This window comes from Mus caroli, unplaced genomic scaffold, assembly GCF_978045245.1.
Source record: "Mus caroli unplaced genomic scaffold, Mus_caroli_1 scaffold_13, whole genome shotgun sequence".
NCBI classification, from domain to species: Eukaryota; Metazoa; Chordata; class Mammalia; order Rodentia; family Muridae; genus Mus; species Mus caroli.
In genome coordinates this window covers 101,454,751-101,460,750 of record NW_028227268.1, presented here as the reverse complement: position 1 = coordinate 101,460,750, position 6,000 = coordinate 101,454,751, and the positions used below count along the sequence as shown (strand labels likewise).

Here is a 6,000-nt window from a genome sequence, read left to right as displayed (position 1 = left end):
GTATTTTGAAAGTTAAACCTAAGGTGTTGAAACAGGAGACAACAAAAAACATATCTAGTATATGATTATAAAATCCACTACGAATATAAAAATAATTGCTTTGGTTTAGCTGTTAGTCACAATTCAATTTTATTAGAATTTTTATTCCATTTTTATTTATTTAGTTTGCATGTATGCATGTCTGTGTGGATGTCACATGTATGGCAGTCAGAGGACAACCTGGGGACACTGCTTATTTCCTTCAACTATATTAATTCCAGGGACTAGCTTGGTTCTCAGGTTTGCGGGCAAGTTCTTTTGCCTGGTGAACCATCTCCTGGGCTCCTTCTTTCTTAGATTTTTTTTTTGTTGTTGTTGTTGTTCTTTTGTTTTGTTTTGTTCTTTTGAGACAGGGTTTCTCTGTGTAGCCCTGGCTGTCCTGGAACTCACTTTGTAGACCAGGCTGGCCTCGAACTCAGAAATCCACCTGCCTCTGCTTCCCAAGTGCTGAGATTAAAGGCGTGCGCCACCACCACCCGGCTTTTCTTAGATTTCAATTGGTTTTAGTTTAAAAATCTCTTAGAAAATCATCTGCAGGTGCTCCTAACAGCTGATTAGAGAGTGAAACTATTTTCTGAGGGCTGTAATGTTCAAAGACAGCTTAAAGACTAGCAAGAGATATAGCTGAAGAAGTTTGCTTATTCCTTTCCTATTCCAAGTGAGGATGCTTTGCAGAGTGGCTTTTGCGAACATGACACTGTTATGGTAAGGGAGACAGGTCATGGGAGGAGGGACAGCCTGTCCCTTGACCTGCATCTTGAAAGTGCAGCAAAGTGCCTTTCATTTTTCTTTTATTTTGTCTTTTTTTTTCCTCCCCCATGAGACAGACATTCTGGGCTGGCCTGGAGTTTGGGATCTGCCTGGCTCTCCTCCTGAGTGTTGGGATGGATCCTAGCTGTGGGCCTCCATACTCAGCCAGAGTAACTTTTTTCTTTTTCATAAACTAAAATGCAGACTGCTTCTCTTAACTGCCTCACAGATCATGAAGTGACATTGAGAGGATCCACCAAATTGCTAACAAGACCCTAGAATAATCAGGCACACCTCTTGGAGGAAGAGTGAGGCCGGGGCACCCCAGGGGCTGCTGGGAGTCAGGCACCACACACAGCAGACTAGCTTGCATTTCTGCTCCCCACTATTTCTCTCAACCTCAGTTTCCTACCTGAACAATGTGTTTCTCATATTTAGAGGTTCTAACAGGGGAACACAGCTACTTCTATACCCTTGACCGAGGGCTGGTCCTTCTCTTTGATCTACTGCTCAGCTTCTGGAGTGCCGCACATGGATGGCTCAGTAGTTGTCTGGTCTCAGTGAGACAGAGATGGGATGCGCCAGGGTGGAGGGGATATGGGGGAGGGAGGGGCTGGGGCAACCCTCTCAAAGAAGGGGATGGGGGAGGGATTTTGGGAGGGGGCAGTGTTTAATGTAAACAAATAAATTAAAGAAAAAAAAACCCAACACTTTCACTTAAAAAAAAAAAAAAGCAGTGACTGCACTTGCAGAGGACCTGGGTTCAATTCCCAACACTCAAATGGAAGCTCACAACCGCCTGAAACTCCAGACATGACACCCTCACATAGACATGCATACTTGCAGGTAAAACACCCATGCACATGAAACAATAACAACAACAACAACAACAACAAACCCCAAACTCCCAGTTAATAGCAGAAGCTCTTCTATAGGATGCTAACAATCAACAGATAAAACAAGTGTAACAGATAAAACAAGTTTCACTTATTTCTCACAGAGCTGGGCATATACAAAGCATATGATAACTACAGTCATCAGTGCCAGACTAGGTACAAGATAATGGGCAAAACTCTGCTGATTTGAAAAGACCAATTATCAGCACTAACCCACATACAAATGACTTTGTGTGCATGTGCTCAACAGTTCTGCTGTTTTTGTCATGGTGTGAGACACGTGGCCCAACCCTGCCTTAGCCTCCCAAGTGCTGGGATTACAGGTAGAAGCAACCACATACACTCCATTTCCTTCTTTAAAACAGCTTAATATGACATGTGGATCCTTAAGGGATGAGAAATTCTGAAGGCTACATAGAGGTTTTCTTTTAGCTTTTTGTTTTTTCCCCCTCAGTACATTTAAATGGCCAGTTGGGTGTTTGCAGCCAATGCTCTAGGAAAAGACATGAAATCAATCCCAACTGGCCTGGGATTTAGGGGGCCTACTATCATGATTCTTTAAAAATTGTTTAAAGTTATAAAGCTGCAAATTCTCCCATGTGTTTAATTTTTATACTTAAAATGTAAATAAAATGTTGTTATTAAAAATCTTCCATGTTACTGGATGAAAACACTATAGTTTTATAGTAAGAAAATATGATTATCAAATGGAAACCAATCAGAAATGGAAAATAAATAGTATTCACTACAATAATACAAATAGCAGCAAACAGTGTAAGGATTCATAACATTCCCATTATTAACTGCATCTGCCAGGGTTCCAACACTGCTGAAAGATTCATCGGTGCAGCACTTATACACAGTGTCAGCTTGGAATATATTTACTACATATTTCTAATTAAGTTTCGCTGAGAGAGCAGGGGAAGGTAAGGAGAGAGTATGAATGAATGAATCCAGACTATCGCCAATTTTGGATTAGCTCAGCAACCTGATAAGGAACCACCTGCATAAATCCGCATGCTTGCTTTGTCCCCGCCACCTACGGCCTTCCAAGCTATTGCCTTTCACACCTGTGGCACCTCCTCATCTTGCTCCATGGCCCACCAAGGCTCTCTCTCCTTGTTAGAGCAGCCTGTCAGCATGCCAGTAGAGGTCCTAGCAGTCTGGGCCTCCATCCGATTTCTCCCTTCTCTCATCTCCTCAAACAGGTAGTCCTTAAAGCCTCGAGCTACTCACACCCTAGGAATTTGGAACTAGAATAATCATTAATATATTTGATGAAAACTGAGTTTTATTTGAAAGTGTATTTTGATTTCTAAATTTCACAACTTGATTGAGTATAGAACTTTAATATGATCCAGAAATCACACCCCTAGGTGTATATACAAAAGAAGTAAAATGGTGTTTCAAATAGATGTCTACACATAAATGTTCACACTGGTCAAAAACTAAAAATAAGAGCTGTCAATCAGGGGTGAAGCACTGACTAAGCTAAGAGCACTGGCTGCTTTTGCAAAAAACCCAGGTTCGATTCCCAGCACCCACATGGCAGCTCACAGCTATCTGTAACTCCAGTCCCAGAGGAACCAATGCCCTCCTCTAGACCCCATGGATAGTAGATACATACACACATGGCATAAAGACATAGTCAAAACTCCCATACATATAAACGAAAACTTAATTATAAAAATCTGTCCATTAATAGCGAGACAGATCAACCGAGTATGTACACATACACTAAACTATTGCTCCACCACAGAAAGGATGCAGACCCAGAACGTGCCAGTAGCACAAATGCACTGCAAAGACCACGTTCAAAATAAGGGCCAAGCGTAGAAGGAGAAACCGTCCAGTTCCATTATCTGAAACACTTAGAAAAAAGTAAACCCAGAAACAAAATGGAAAAGAATTCTCAGGGGCTCGGGAAGGAATAAATAGAGTTGTTTAAATGAGTACAGAATTTCTACTTCGGTGGCAAAAACTTTGTATATGGTGGCAACAACCACACAACACTGTAACTGCCAAAAATACTAGAGACCTGTACACAGCACATGTACAGAACTATATATTTTCAAATGGTTCGTTTTAGATCATGTAGGTTTTTAATCTGTAAAAAACTGCGTATAGCCTGTATATTCAAGTATACAGAAAAGGTAGGTAGAGCAGTATCTCCCAGTTTTTTTTTTTTAAAAAGGATCTGGTCAACACGGCTGAAAGATTCATCGGTGCAGCACTTATACACTTAGGCTAAGTGTGGTGGCATATGCCATGATCGATCCTGGCACTTGCAAGGCCGGGGCAGGCAGGAAGACTGAGTTACAGGCTAGCTTGGGCTGTGAAGGCAGAGGAAGAGAAGAGGAGATGACAGGAAAAGAGGCAGGAAGCTGGGCGTGGTGGCGCACGCCTTTAATCCTAGCACTCGGGAGGCAGAGGCAGGCGGATTTCTGAGTTCGAGAGTTCGAGGCCAGCCTGGTCTACAAAGTGAGTTCCAGGACAGCCAGGGCTACACAGAGAAACCCTGTCTCAAAAAACAAAACAAAACAAAACAAAACAACAACAACAACAAAAAAAAAAACAAAAAAAAAAAAAAGAAAAGAAAGAAAGAGGCAGGAATCAGGAGCTAAAAAGCTGAAACCCCATGCTCAGGCTGTGACTCTGCCTTTCTTAATTTTATTTTGCATTGCATGTGTGTGCATGCACGTGTGCACATACCAAAGCACATGCCTGCTCTGCAGAGGTCAACCTTTAGGAGCCAGCCCTTTCTTTCCACCTCCCCGTGGGTTCTGGGGATTCAATGCAGGTTGTCAGGCTTGTTCCGCAAGCACTGTTACCCACTGAACTGCCTTGCTGGAGCCAAGGTCATTGCAAATGAATCATTTCCCCTATGTGAGCCTGAGTTGCAGCATGTGAAGACTAAGCTGTGCTTACCTCTAAGAAGTACACCGACATCTCCAACAAACCAGGAAAGAGATCCTATTAAAGTATGTAAGTTGGAATGTACGACGACCCCAAAGAAAAATAAAAATGACAGTTTATTGCTTCTGCTTTTTAACATACTTTATCTTGTGTTTCATATACTAACTAGTTTTTAATTTGAGTATGTGCCCCCCCCACCCCCCCACACACACACACTGGAGGCTTGCCACAGTCCAAGGTGATTTTTGGAGCTTAAGAAATTGGGTCAGTTTTAGCCTGAATCTGCAGCAGAGACCTAGTCAGGATAAAATTCTGTCTTGTGAATAAGGGATATGATAATCCTCAAAGGGATTCTATAATCAATTTGTCGCCTGTAGCCCTTACATACGGCTGCTCTATAGCTGGAGAAGGCCAGTTCCATGCTGCACAGGTGATGCCCGGGCTGGGAAGGAGAACTTGAGTTTCTTTTGGTTAGAACCCTTGATAGACCAATCCCATGAATGGAAGAGGGGAACATTATTTAGCTTTATTATATAAGGCTCCTGGCATTGGCTCCGTAGAGTAATCTACACTTTACTTAGTACAATCAGCAAAGGCAATCTTCCCCTTACCAACACAACTGAAGCAAAGCAGAAAGCCATTACACCAGTCACCTTCAAATGGCTAAGAAAATTAACTCAAAATTATTAGAGAAGTTATCCTCTCAAGTATTTGCATTTTTATAGCCAGCACAGCTAATATATTTAGAGTCCTTTAGAAACTAAAGGAAAAATATAAATTTAAAATAATATATTAAGTTATGATGTATGCCTACTCCACATGACTCTCTGTTCAGAAGGCAGAACACACAAGACACTCACAAGACTTGTTAGGATACTGGTAAATGCAGTCTAGCCAGCTAGGTAGCTGGCGTGGGGACAAGGGCCATGACAGGACGCTGGTGGCCTGAATTCTGCTCAGGGCTTGCATCTGGTGACCCCGTGGACCCTGAGCACCTACTACATCTGCCCCTCATCAGCTCAAGACGTGTCAGCAAATACTTCCCCCAACAGTTTTGTTTGTTTGTTTGTTTATATTTTAAATGGAAGAACTTTTTTCCCCCAAGTTTTCTAAGAGGCCCACTACTTCAAAAAAAAAAAAATAAATAAATAAACCTAGGCTCCCTCTCCTTGAAGAGAGGTGGGGAATGCTGACAGAATCCCAGGAGTGCTAGGAGCAGCTCAGGAGGTTTGCACAACAGTATAAAGCCCACTGGATCCGCCCCGGATCGCAGCAGACCCGCCATCCCTATCTGACTAATTTCTGATGTCACTAAAACATGCACTTTCAAATCCACTGTATAAGAAGCTTACTTCTGATAAAGTTATAGTACTAAATATAGTTTAAGAAAGCAGACAAG

At 42.1% G+C, this 6,000-nt stretch overlaps 1 protein-coding gene across 12 annotated transcripts in view; it reads right to left on the bottom strand.

Annotated features, from left to right (window-relative positions):
* Window positions 1-6,000, bottom strand: part of Ehbp1 (EH domain binding protein 1) — a 297,197-nt gene that overhangs the window by 41,233 nt on the left and 249,964 nt on the right. The gene's annotated exons all lie outside the window — the stretch shown is intronic.